The sequence below is a fragment of the Cervus elaphus genome, chromosome 13, assembly GCF_910594005.1.
Source record: "Cervus elaphus chromosome 13, mCerEla1.1, whole genome shotgun sequence".
Lineage (NCBI taxonomy): Eukaryota > Metazoa > Chordata > Mammalia > Artiodactyla > Cervidae > Cervus > Cervus elaphus.
Genome location: NC_057827.1, coordinates 4,819,292 through 4,833,179, shown reverse-complemented (window position 1 = coordinate 4,833,179; position 13,888 = coordinate 4,819,292).

Below are 13,888 nucleotides of genomic sequence, written 5' to 3'. Positions count from 1 at the left end.
AAAGAGCTCCGTGGACCAAAAATCAACTCGAGATGAGAGGTTAGTCCCTGACTTCGACTTCAGAGGAATAGAACCTTACCACAAGCACCTCAAGAGGAGGCTTCTCTCAGCTCTAGGTATGTGAGAGGGACCCTGATTTTGCGGCCTCAAGTGGAATGAACACCGCGATGCCCTGACTCGAAATAAGGCCGGATATCCCTGCAGTGACTTGAATGCAGGCTTGTCTTGCATCTCCCAAGATGAAAGGATGTCTGAATCCCCTGTGGAGACCACAGAGAAAGACCTAGTTCCCCATCTCATCGCGACCGGAGGCCTCACATCCTTTGAAAACTCCAGAGGTACGCGGAGATCAGTGCCTCCCAAGGAAACGATGCCTGACTCCTCGTGAAACTTGATAGGAGTCCCAGGATTCCTGTGGCACGTGAAAAGGGACCCTTGGTCTCCCGCCTCAGCTGGAGAGGCGTCCCAATTGCCCTGCCAAGCCTCGAGGAGAATCCCGAGTTGTCCCTCGCAAGTAGGCAGGAGTCCTGACGTCGGTGAACAAACAAGTGTGTGGAAGGGCCATCCCCGTCGTAACTCGAGAATATACCCCAGGTTCCCGCCGCAACTCGAGAAAAACCATGAGACTTCCCCCTCGCCGCGAGATGAGGCCCGATTCCCCTGCACTGCGTGCAGAGCAATTCCGTCTTGCACATCACACATGAAAGGAGCCTTGATTTCCTTGATGGCACTCCAGAGAAACCCCAAGAACTCTGTTTCAAGGCTAGAGGGATCCTGAGGTCACTGTAGCAACACGAAAGAGCTCCGTGGACCAAGAATCAACTCGAGATGAGAGGTTAGTCCCTGGCTTTGACTCCAGAGGAATACCACCTTAACACAAGCACCTCAAGAGGAGGCTTCTCTCAGCTCTAGGTATGTGAGAGGGACCCTGATTTTGCGGCCTCAAGTGGAATGGACACCGGGATGCCCTGACTCGAAATAAGGCCGGTCATCCCTGCAGTGACTTAAATGCAGGCTCATCTTGCATCTCCCAAGACAAAAGGATTTCTGAATGCCCTGTGGAGACCACAGAGAAAGACCTAGTTCCCCATCTCATCGCGACCGGAGGCCTCACATCCTTTGAAAACTACAGAGGTACGCGGAGATCAGTGCCTCCAAAGGAGACGATGCCTGAGTCGTTAAACTTGATAGGCGTCCCAGGATTCCTGTGGCACGTGGAAAGGGACGCTTGGTCTCCCGCCTCAGCTGGAGAGGCGTCCCAATTGCCCTGCCAAGCCTCGAGGAGAATCCCGAGTTGTCCCTCGCAACTAGGCAGGAGTCCTGACGTCGCTGAACAAACACGTGGGGGGAATGGCCATGCCCGTTGTAATTGGAGAATATACCCCAGGTTCCCGCTGCCACTCGAGAAAAACCATGAGACTTCCCCCTCGCCACGAGATGAGGCCCGATTCCCGTGCACTGCGTTCAGAGCAATTCCGTCTTGCACATTACACATGAAAGGAGCCTTGATTTCCTTGATGGCACTCCAGAGAAACCCCAAGAACACTGTTTCAAGGCTAGAGGGTTCCTGAGGTCACTGAAGCAACACAAAAGAGCTCCGTGGACCAAAAATCAACTCGAGATGAGAGGTTAGTCCCTGGCTTCAACACCAAAGGAATACCACCTTACCACAAGCACCTCAAGAGGAGGCTTCTCTCAGCTCTAGGTATGTGAGAGGGACCCTGAGTTTGCGGCCTCAAGTGGAATGGACACCGCGATACCCTGACTCAAATAAAGGCCGGATATCGCTGCAGTGACTTGAATGCAGGCTCGTCTTGCATCTCCCAAGACGAAAGGATGTCTGAATCCCCAGTGGAGACCACAGAGAAAGACCTAGTTCCCCATCTCATCGCGACCGGAGGCCTCACATCCTTTGAAAACTCCAGAGGTAGGCGGAGATCAGTGCCTCCAAAGGAGACGATGCCTGACTCCTCGTGAAACTTGATAGGAATCCCAGGATTCCTGTGGCACGTGGAAAGGGACCCCTGGTCGCCCGCCTCAGCTGGAGAGGCGTCCCAATTGCCCTGCCAAGCCTCGAGGAGAATCCCGAGTTGTCCCTCGCAACTAGGCAAAAGTCCTGACGTGGCTGAACAAACACGTGGGTGGAAGGGCCATCCCCGTCATAACTCGAGAATATACCCCAAGTTCCCGCCGCAACTCGAGAAAAACCATGAGACTTAACCCTCGCCACGAGATGAGGCCCGATTCCCCTGCACTGCGTGCAGAGCAATTCCGTGTTGCACATCACACATGAAAGGAGCCTTGATTTCCTTGATGGCACTCCAGAGAAACCCCAAGAACACTGTTTCAAGGCTAGAGGGATCCTGAGGTCTCTGTAGCAACACAAAAGAGCTCCGTGGACCAAAAATCAACTCGAGATGAGAGGTTAGTCCCTGGCTTCCACTCCAGAGGAATACCTCCTTACCACAAGCACCTCAAGAGGAGGCTTCTTTCAGCTCTAGTTATGTGAGAGGGACCCTGAGTTCGCGGCCTCAAGTGGAATGGACACCGCGATGCCCTGACTCCAAATAAGGCCGGATATCCCTGCAGTGACTTGAATGCAGGCTCGTCTTGCATCTCCCAAGATGAAAGGATGTCTGAATCCCCTGTGGAGACCACAGAGAAAGACCTAGTTCCCCACCTCATCGCGACCGGAGGCCTCACATTCTTTGATAACTCCAGAGGTACGCAGAGATCAGTGCCTCCAAAGGAGACGATGCCTGACTCCTCGTGAAACTTGATAGGAGTCCCAGGATTCCTGTGGCACGTGGAAAGGGACCCTTCGTCTCCCGCCTCAGCTGGAGAGGCATCCCAATTGCCGTGCCAAGCCTCGAGGAGAATCCCGAGTTGTCCCTCGCAACTAGGCAGAAGTCCTGCTGTCGCTGAACAAACACGTGTGTGGAAGGGCAATCCCCGCGTAACTCGAGAATATACCCCAGGTCCCGCGGCAACTCGAGAAAAACCATGAGACTTCCCCCTCGCCGCGAGATGAGGCCCGATTCCCCTGCACTGCGTGCAGAGCAATTCCGTGTTGCACATCACACATGAAAAGAGCCTTGATTTCCTTGATGGCACTCCAGAGAAACCCCAAGAACACTGTTTCAAGGCTAGAGGGAAACTGAGGTCACTGTAGCAACACGAAAGAGCTCCGTGGACCAAAAATCAACTCGAGATGAGAGGTTAGTCCCTGGCTTCGACTCCAAAGGACTACCACCTTACCACAAGCACCTCAAGAGGAGGCTTCTCTCAGCTCTAGGTATGTGAGAGGGACGCTGAGTTTGCGGCCTAAAGTGGAATGAACACTGCGATGCCCTGACTCGAAATAAGGCCAGATATCCCTGCAGTGACTTGAAAGCAGGCTCGTCTTGCATCTCCCAAGACGAAAGGATGTCTGAATCCCTTGTGGAGACCACAGAGAAAGACCTAGTTCCCCACCTCATCGCGACCGGAGGCCTCACTTCCTTTGAAAACTCCAGAGGTACACGGAGATCAGTGCCTCCAAAGGAGACGATGCCTGACTCTTCGTGAAACTTGATAGGAGTCCCAGGATTCCTGTGGCACGTGGAAAGGGACACTTGGTCTCCCGCCTCAGCTGGAGAGGCGTCCCAATTGCCCTGCCAAGCCTCGAGGAGAATCCAGAGTTGTCCCTCGCAACCAGGCAGGAGTCCTGCCGTCGCTGAAAAAACACGTGTGTGGAAGGGCCATCCCCGTCGTAACTCGAGAATATACCCCAGGTTCCCGCCGCAACTCGAGAAAAACCATGAGACTTCCCCCTCGCCGCGAGATGAGGCCCGATTCCCCTGCACTGCGTGCAGAGCAATTCCGTGTTGCACATCACACATGAAAGGAGCCTTGATTTCATTGGTGGCACTCCAGAGAAACCCCAAGAACACTGTTTCAAGGCTAGAGGGATCCTGAGGTCACTGTAGCAACATGAAAGAGCTCTGTGGACCAAGAATCAACTCCAGATGAGAGGTTAGTCATTGGCTTCGACTCCAGAGGAATACCACCTTACCACAAGCACCTCAAGAGGAGGCTTCTCTCAGCTCTAGGTATGTAAGAGGGACCCTGATTTTGCGGCCTCAAGTGAAATGGACACTGCGATACTCTGGCGCGAAATAAGGCCGGATATCCCTGCAGTGACTTGAATGCAGGCTCGTCTTGCATCTTCCAAGACGAAAGGATGTCTGAATCCCCTGTGGAGACCACAGAGAAAGACCTAGTTCCCCACCTCATCGCGACCGGAGGCCTCACATCCTTTGAAAACTCCAGAGGTACGCGGAGATCAGTGCCTCCAAAGGAGACGATGCCTGACTCCTCGTGAAACTTGATAGGAGTCCCAGGATTCCTGTGGCACGTGGAAAGGGACCCTTCGTCTCCCGCCTCAGCTGGAGAGGCATCCCAATTGCCGTGCCAAGCCTCGAGGAGAATCCCGAGTTGTCCCTCGCAACTAGGCAGAAGTCCTGCTGTCGCTGAACAAACACGTGTGTGGAAGGGCAATCCCCGTCGTAACTCGAGAATATACCCCAGGTCCCGCCGCAACTCGAGAAAAACCATGAGACTTCCCCCTCGCCGCGAGATGAGGCCCGATTCCCCTGCACTGCGTGCAGAGCAATTCCGTGTTGCACATCACACATGAAAAGAGCCTTGATTTCCTTGATGGCACTTCAGAGAAACCCCAAGAACACTGTTTCAAGGCTAGAGGGATCCTGAGGTCACTGTAGCAACACGAAAGAGCTCCATGGACCAAAAATCAACTCGAGATGAGAGGTTAGTCCCTGGCTTCGACTCCAAAGGACTACCACCTTACCACAAGCACCTCAAGAGGAGGCTTCTCTCAGCTCTAGGTATGTGAGAGGGACCCTGAGTTTGCGGCCTAAAGTGGAATGAACACCGCGATGCCCTGACTCGAAATAAGGCCGGATATCCCTGCAGTGACTTGAAAGCAGGCTCGTCTTGCATCTCCCAAGACGAAAGGATGTCTGAATCCCCTGTGGAGACCACAGAGAAAGACCTAGTTCCCCACCTCATCGCGACCGGAGGCCTCACTTCCTTTGAAAACTCCAGAGGTACACGGAAATCAGTGCCTCCAGAGGAGACGATGCCTGACTCCTCATGAAACTTGATAGGAGTCCCAGGATTCCTGTGGCACGTGGAAAGGGACCCTTGGTCTCCCGCCTCAGCTGGAGAGGCGTCCCAATTGCCCTGCCAAGCCTCGAGGAGAATCCCGAGTTGTCCCTCGCAACTAGGCAGGAGTCCTGCCGTCGCTGAACAAACACGAGGGTGGAAGGGCCATCCCCGTCGTAACTCGAGAATATACCCCAGGTTCCCGCCGCAACTCGAGAAAAACCATGAGACTTCCCCCTCGCCGCGAGATGAGGCCCGATTCCCCTGCACTGCGTGCAGAGCAATTCCGTGTTGCACATCACACATGAAAAGAGCCTTGATTTCCTTGATGGCACTCCAGAGAAACCCCAAGAACACTGTTTCAAGGCTAGAGGGATCCTGAGGTCACTGTAGCCACTCGAAAGAGCTCCGTGGACCAAGAATCAACTCGAGATGAGAGGTTAGTCCCTGGCTTCGACTCCAGAGGATTACCACCTTACCACAAGGACCTCAAGAGGAGGCTTCTCTCAGCTCTAGGTATGTGAGAGGGACCCTGAGTTTGCGGCCTCAAGTGGAATGAACACCGCGATGCCCTGACTCGAAATAAGGCCGGATATCCCTACAGTGACTGGAATGCAGTCTCGTCTTGCATCTCCCAAGACGAAAGGATGTCTGAGTCCCCTGTGGAGACCACAGAGAAAGACCTAGTTCCCCACCTCATCCCGACCGGAGGCCTCACATCCTTTGAAAACTCCAGAGGTACACGGAAATCATGGCCTCCAAAGGAGACGATGCCTGACTCCTCGTGAAACTTGATAGGAGTCCCAGGATTCCTGTGGCACGTGGAAAGGGACCCTTGGTCTCCCGCCTCAGCTGGAGAGGCGTCCCAATTGCCCTGCGAAGCCTCGAGGAGAATCCCGAGTTGTCCCTCGCAACTAGGCAGGAGTCCTGACGTCGTTGAACCAACACGTGTGTGTAACAGCCATCCCCGTCGTAACTCGAGAATATACCCCAGGTTCCCGCCGCAACTCGAGAAAAACCATGAGACTTCCCCCTCGCCGCGAGATGAGGCCCGATTCCCCTGCACTACGTGCAGAGCAATTCCGTGTTGCACATCACACATGAAAGGAGCCTTGATTTCCTTGATGGCACTCCAGAGAAACCCCAAGAACACTGTTTCAAGGCTAGAGGGATCCTGAGGTCTCTGTAGCAACACAAAAGAGCTCCGTGGACCAAAAACCAACTCGAGATGAGAGGTTAGTCCCTGGCTTCGACTCCAGAGGAATACCACCTTACGACAAGCACATCAAGAGGAGGCTTCTCTCAGCTCTAGGTATGTGAGAGGGACCCTGAGTTTGCGGCCTCAAGTGGAATGAACACCGCGATGCCCTGACTCGAAATAAGGCCGGATATCCCTGCAGTGACTTGAATGCAGGCTCGTCTTGCATCTCCCAAGATGAAAGGATGTCTGAATCCCCTGTCGAGACCACAGAGAAAGACCTAGTTCCCCACCTCATCGCGACCGGAGGCCTCACATCCTTTGAAAACTCCAGAGGTACGCAGAGATCAGTGCCTCCAAAGGAGACGATGCCTGACTCCTCGTGAAACTTGATAGGAGTCCCAGGATTCCTGTGGCACGTGAAAAGGGACCCTTGGTCTCCCGCCTCAGCTGGAGAGGCGTCCCAATTGCCCTGCCAAGCCTCGAGGAGAATCCCGAGTTGTCCCTCGCAACTAGGCAGAAGTCCTGCTGTCGCTGAACAAACACGTGGGTGGAAGGGCCATCCCCGTCGTAACTCGAGAATATACCCCAGGTTCCCGCCGCAACTCGAGAAAAACCATGAGACTTCCCCCTCGCCGCGAGATGAGGCTCGATTCTCCTGCACTGCATGCAGAGCAATTCCGTGTTACACATCAAACATGAAAGGAGCCTTGATTTTCTTGATGGCACTCTAAAAAAACCCCAAGAACACTTTTTCCAGGCTAGAGGGATCCTGAGGTCACTGTAGCAACACGAAAGAGCTCCGTGGACCAAAAATCAACTCGAGATGAGAGGTTAGTCCCTGGCTTCGACTCCAGAGGAATACCACCTTACCACAAGCACCTCAAGAGGAGGCTTCTCTCAGCTCTAGGTATGTGAGAGGGACCCTGAGTTTGCGGGCTCAAGTGGAATGGACACTGCGATGCCCTGACGCGAAATAAGGCCGAATATCCCTGCAGTGACTTGAATGCAGGCTCGTCTTGCATCTCCCAAGAGGAAAGGATGTCTTAATCCCCTGTGCAGACCACAGAGAAAGACCTAGTTCCCCACCTCATCGCGACCGGAGGCCTCACATCCTTTGAAAATTCTAGAGGTACGCAGAGATCAGTACCTCCAAAGGAGACGATGCCTGACTCGTTAAACTTGATAGGCGTCCCAGGATTCCTGTGGCACGTGGAAAGGTACGCTAGGTCTCCCGCCTCAGCTGGAGAGGCGTCCCAATTGCCCTGCCAAGCCTCGAGGAGAATCCCGAGTTGTCCCTCGCAACTAGGCAGGAGTCCTGACTTCGCTGAACAAACATGTGGTTGGAAGGGCCATCCCCGTCGTAACTCGAGAATATACCCCAGGTTCCCGCCGCAACTCGAGAAAAACCATGAGACTTCCCCCTCACCGCGAGATGAGGCCCGATTCCCCTGCACTATGTGCAGAGCAATTCAGTGTTGCACATCACACATGAATGGAGCCTTGATTTCCTTGATAGCATTCCAGAGAAACCCCAAGAACACTGTTTCAAAGCTAGAGGGATCCTGAGGTCACTGTAGCCACATGAAAGAGCTCCGTGGCCCAGAAATCAACTCGAGATGAGAGGTTAGTTCCTGGGTTCGACTCCAGAGGAATACCACCTTACCACAAGCACCTCAAGAGGAGGCTTCTCTCAGCTCTAGCTATGTGAGAGGGACCCTGAGTTTGCGGCCTCAAGTGGAATGGACACCGTGATGCCCTGACTCGAAATAAGGCCGGATATCCCTGCAGTGACTTGAATGCAGGCTCGTCTTGCATCTCCCAAGACGAAATGATGTCTGAATCCCCAGTGGAGACCACAGAGAAAGACCTAGTTCCCAACCTCATCGCGACCGGAGGCCTCACATCCTTTGAAAACTCCAGAGGTACGCGGAGATCAGTGCCTGCCAAGGAGACGATGCCTGACTCCTCGTGAAACTTGATAGGAGTCCCAGGATTCCTGTGGCACGTGAAAAGGGACCCTTGGTCTCCCGCCTCAGCTGGAGAGGCGTCCCAATTGCCCTGCCAAGCCTCGAGGAGAATCCCGAGTTGTCCCTCGCAACTAGGCAGGAGTCCTGACGTCGCTGAACAAACACGTGGGGGGAATGGCCATGCCCGTTGTAATTGGAGAATATACCCCAGGTTCCCGCTGCCACTCGAGAAAAACCATGAGACTTCCCCCTCGCCACGAGATGAGGCCCGATTCCCGTGCACTGCGTTCAGAGCAATTCCGTCTTGCACATCACACATGAAAGGAGCCTTGATTTCCTTGATGGCACTCCAGAGAAACCCCAAGAACACTGTTTCAAGGCTAGAGGGATCCTGAGGTCACTGAAGCAACACGAAAGAGCTCCGTGGACCAAAAATCAACTCGAGATGAGAGGTTAGTCCCTGGCTTCAACTCCAAAGGAATACCACCTTACCACAAGCACCTCAAGAGGAGGCTTCTCTCAGCTCTAGGTATGTGAGAGGGACCCTGAGTTTGCGGCCTCAAGTGGAATGGACACCGCGATACCCTGACTCAAATTAAGGCCGGATATCGCTGCAGTGACTTGAATGCAGGCTCGTCTTGCATCTCCCAAGACGAAAGGATGTCTGAATCCCCAGTGGAGACCACAGAGAAAGACCTAGTTCCCCATCTCATCGCGACCGGAGGCCTCACATCCTTTGAAAACTCCAGAGGTAGGCGCAGATCAGTGCCTCCAAAGGAGACGATGCCTGACTCCTCGTGAAACTTGATAGAAATCCCAGGATTCCTGTGGCACGTGGAAAGGGACCCCTGGTCGCCCGCCTCAGCTGGAGAGGCGTCCCAATTGCCCTGCCAAGCCTCGAGGAGAATCCCGAGTTGTCCCTCGCAACTAGGCAGGAGTCCTGACGTGGCTGAACAAACACGTGGGTGGAAGGGCCATCCCCGTCGTAACTCGAGAATATACCCCAGGTTCCCGCCGCAACTCGAGAAAAACCATGAGACTTCCCCCTCGCCGCGAGATGAGGCTCGATTCTCCTGCACTGCATGCAGAGCAATTCCGTGTTACACATCAAACATGAAAGGAGCCTTGATTTTCTTGATGGCACTCTAAAAAAACCCCAAGAACACTGTTTCCAGGCGAGAGGGATCCTGAGGTCACTGTAGCAACACGAAAGAGCTCCGTGGACCAAAAATCAACTCAAGATGAGAGGTTAGTCCCTGGCTTCGACTCCAGAGGAATACCACCTAACCACAAGCACCTCAAGAGGAGGCTTCTCGCAGCTTTAGGTATGTGAGAGGGACCCTGAGTTTGCAACCTCAAGTGGAATGGACATGCAATGCCCTGACTCGAAATAACGCCGGATATCCCTGCAGTGACATAAATGCAGGCTCGGCTTCCATCTCCCAAGACGAAAGGATGTCTGAATCCCCTGTGGAGACCACAGAGAAAGACCTAGTTCCCCATCTCATCGCGACCGGAGGCCTCACATCCTTTGAAAATTCCAGAGGTATGCGGAGATCAGTGCCTCCAAAGGAAACGATACCTGACTCCTCCTGAAACTTGATAGGAGTCCCAGGATTCCTGTGGCACGTGGAAAGGGACCCTTGGTCTCCCGCCTCAGCTGGAGAGGCATCCCAATTGCCCTGCCAACCCTCGAGGTGAATCCCGAGTTGTCCCTTGCAACTAGGCAGGAGTCCTGACGTCGTTGAACCAACACGTGTGTGTAACGGCCATCCCCGTCGTAACTCGAGAATATACCCCAGGTTCCCGCCGCAACTCGAGAAAAACCATGAGACTTCCCCCTCGCCGCGAGATGAGGCCCGATTCCCCTGCACTGCGTGCAGAGCAATTCCGTGTTGCACATCACACATGAAAGGAGCCTTGATTTCCTTGATGGCACTCCAGAGAAACCACAAGAACACTGTTTCAAGGCTAGAGGGATCCTGAGGTCTCTGTAGTAACACAAAAGAGCTCCGTGGACCAAAAATCAACTCGAGATGAGAGGTTAGTCCCTGGCTTCCACTCCAGAGGAATACCACCTTACCACAAGCACCTCAAGAGGAGGCTTCTCTCAGCTCTAGGTATGTGAGAGGGACCCTGAGTTCGCGGCCTCAAGTGGAATGGACACCGCGATGCCCTGACTCCAAATAAGGCCGGATATCCCTGCAGTGACTTGAATGCAGGCTCGTCTTGCATCTCCCAAGATGAAAGGATGTCTGAATCCCCTGTGGAGACCACAGAGAAAGACCTAGTTCCCCACCTCATCGCGACCGGAGGCCTCACATTCTTTGATAACTCCAGAGGTACGCAGAGTTAAGTGCCTCCAAAGGAGACGATGCCTGACTCCTCGTGAAACTTGATAGGAGTCCCAGGATTCCTGTGGCACGTGGAAAGGGACCCTTCGTCTCCCGCCTCAGCTGGAGAGGCATCCCAATTGCCGTGCCAAGCCTCGAGGAGAATCCCGAGTTGTCCCTCGCAACTAGGCAAAAGTCCTGCTGTCGCTGAACAAACACGTGTGTGGAAGGGCAATCCCCGTCGTAACTCGAGAATATACCCCAGGTCCCACGGCAACTCGAGAAAAACCATGAGACTTCCCCCTCGCCGCGAGATGAGGCCCGATTCCCCTGCACTGCGTGCAGAGCAATTCCGTGTTGCACATCACACATGAAAAGAGCCTTGATTTCCTTGATGGCACTCCAGAGAAACCCCAAGAACACTGTTTCAAGGCTAGAGGGAAACTGAGGTCACTGTAGCAACAAGAAAGAGCTCCGTGGACCAAAAATCAACTCGAGATGAGAGGTTAGTCCCTGGCTTCGACTCCAAAGGACTACCACCTTACCACAAGCACCTCAAGAGGAGGCTTCTCTCAGCTCTAGGTATGTGAGAGGGACGCTGAGTTTGCGGCCTAAAGTGGAATGAACACCGCGATGCCCTGACTCGAAATAAGACCGGATATCCCTGCAGTGACTTGAAAGCAGGCTCGTCTTGCATCTCCCAAGACGAAAGGATGTCTGAATCCCCTGTGGAGACCACAGAGAAAGACCTAGTTCCCCACCTCATCGCGACCGGAGGCCTCACTTCATTTGAAAACTCCAGAGGTACACGGAGATCAGTGCCTCCAAAGGAGACGATGCCTGACTCTTCGTGAAACTTGATAGGAGTCCCAGGATTCCTGTGGCACGTGGAAAGGGACCCTTGGTCTCCCGCCTCAGCTGGAGAGGCGTCCCAATTGCCCTGCCAAGCCTCGAGGAGAATCCCGAGTTGTCCCTCGCAACTAGGCAGGAGTCCTGACGTCGCTGAACAAACACGTGGGTGGAAGGGCCATCCCCGTCGTAACTCGAGAATATACCCCAGGTTCCCGCCGCAACTCGAGAAAAACCATGAGACTTCCCCCTCGCCGCGAGATGAGGACCGATTCCCCTGCACTGCGTGCAGAGCAATTCCGTGTTGCACATCACACATGAAAGGAGCCTTGATTTCCTTGATGGCACTCCAGAGAAACCCCAAGAACACTGTTTCAAGGCTAGAGGGATCCTGAGGTCACTGTAGCAAAACGAAAGAGCTCCGTGGACCAAAAATCAACTCGAGATGAGAGGTTAGTCCCTGGCTTCGACTCCAGAGGAATACCACCTTACCACAAGCACCTCAAGAGGAGGCTTCTCTCAGCTCTAGGTATGTGAGAGGGACCCTGAGTTTGCGGCCTCAAGTGGAATGAACACCGCGATGCCCTGACTCGAAATAAGGCCGGATATCCCTGCAGTGACTGGAATGCAGTCTCTTCTTGCATCTCCCAAGACGAAAGGATGTCTGAGTCCCCTGTGGAGACCACAGAGAAAGACCTAGTTCCCCACCTCATCCCGACCGGAGGCCTCACATCCTTTGAAAACTCCAGAGGTACACGGAAATCATGGCCTCCAAAGGAGACGATGCCTGACTCCTTGTGAAACTTGATAGGAGTCCCAGGATTCCTGTGGCACGTGGAAAGGGACCCTTGGTCTCCCGCCTCAGCTGGAGAGGCGTCCCAATTGCCCTGCCAAGCCTCGAGGAGAATCCCGAGTTGTCCCTCGCAACTAGGCAGGAGTCCTGACGTCGTTGAACCAACACGTGTGTGTAACGGCCATCCCCGTCGTAACTCGAGAATATACCCCAGGTTCCCGCCGCAACTCGAGAAAAACCATGAGACTTCCCCCTCGCCGCGAGATGAGGCTCGATTCTCCTGCACTGCATGCAGAGCAATTCCGTGTTACACATCAAACATGAAAGGAGCCTTGATTTTCTTGATGGCACTCTAAAAAAACCCCAAGAACACTGTTTCCAGGCTAGAGGGATCCTGAGGTCACTGTAGCAACACGAAAGAGCTCCGTGGACCAAAAATCAACTCGAGATGAGAGGTTAGTCCCTGGCTTCGACTCCAGAGGAATACCACCTTACCACAAGCACCTCAAGAGGAGGCTTCTCTCAGCTCTAGGTATGTGAGAGGGACCCTGAGTTTGCGGCCTCAAGTGGAATGGACACTGCGATGCCCTGACGCGAAATAAGGCCGAATATCCCTGCAGTGACTTGAATGCAGGCTCGTCTTGCATCTCCCAAGAGGAAAGGATGTCTTAATCCCCTGTGCAGACCACAGAGAAAGACCTAGTTCCCCACCTCATCGCGACCGGAGGCCTCACATCCTTTGAAAATTCTAGAGGTACGCAGAGATCAGTGCCTCCAAAGGAGACGATGCCTGACTCGTTAAACTTGATAGGCGTCCCAGGATTCCTGTGGCACGTGGAAAGGGACGCTTGGTCTCCCGCCTCAGCTGGAGAGGCGTCCCAATTGCCCTGCCAAGCCTCGAGGAGAATCCCAAGTTGTCCCTCGCAACTAGGCAGGAGTCCTGACTTCGCTGAACAAACATGTGGTTGGAAGGGCCATCCCCGTCGTAACTCGAGAATACACCCCAGGTTCCCGCCGCAACTCGAGAAAAACCATGAGACTTCCCCCTCACCGCGAGATGAGGCCCGATTCCCCTGCACTATGTGCAGAGCAATTCAGTGTTGCACATCACACATGAATGGAGCCTTGATTTCCTTGATAGCATTCCAGAGAAACCCCAAGAACACTGTTTCAAAGCTAGAGGGATCCTGAGGTCACTGTAGCCACATGAAAGAGCTCCGTGGCCCAAAAATCAACTCGAGATGAGAGGTTAGTTCCTGGGTTCGACTCCAGAGGAATACCACCTTACCACAAGCACCTCAAGAGGAGGCTTCTCTCAGCTCTAGCTATGTGAGAGGGACCCTGAGTTTGCGGCCTCAAGTGGAATGGACACCGTGATGCCCTGACTCGAAATAAGGCCGGATATCCCTGCAGTGACTTGAATGCAGGCTCGTCTTGCATCTCCCAAGACGAAAGGATGTCTGAATCCCCAGTGGAGACCACAGAGAAAGACCTAGGTCCCCACCTCATCGCGACCGGAGGCCTCACATCCTTTGAAAACTCCAGAGGTACGCGGAGATCAGTGCCTCCCAAGGAGACG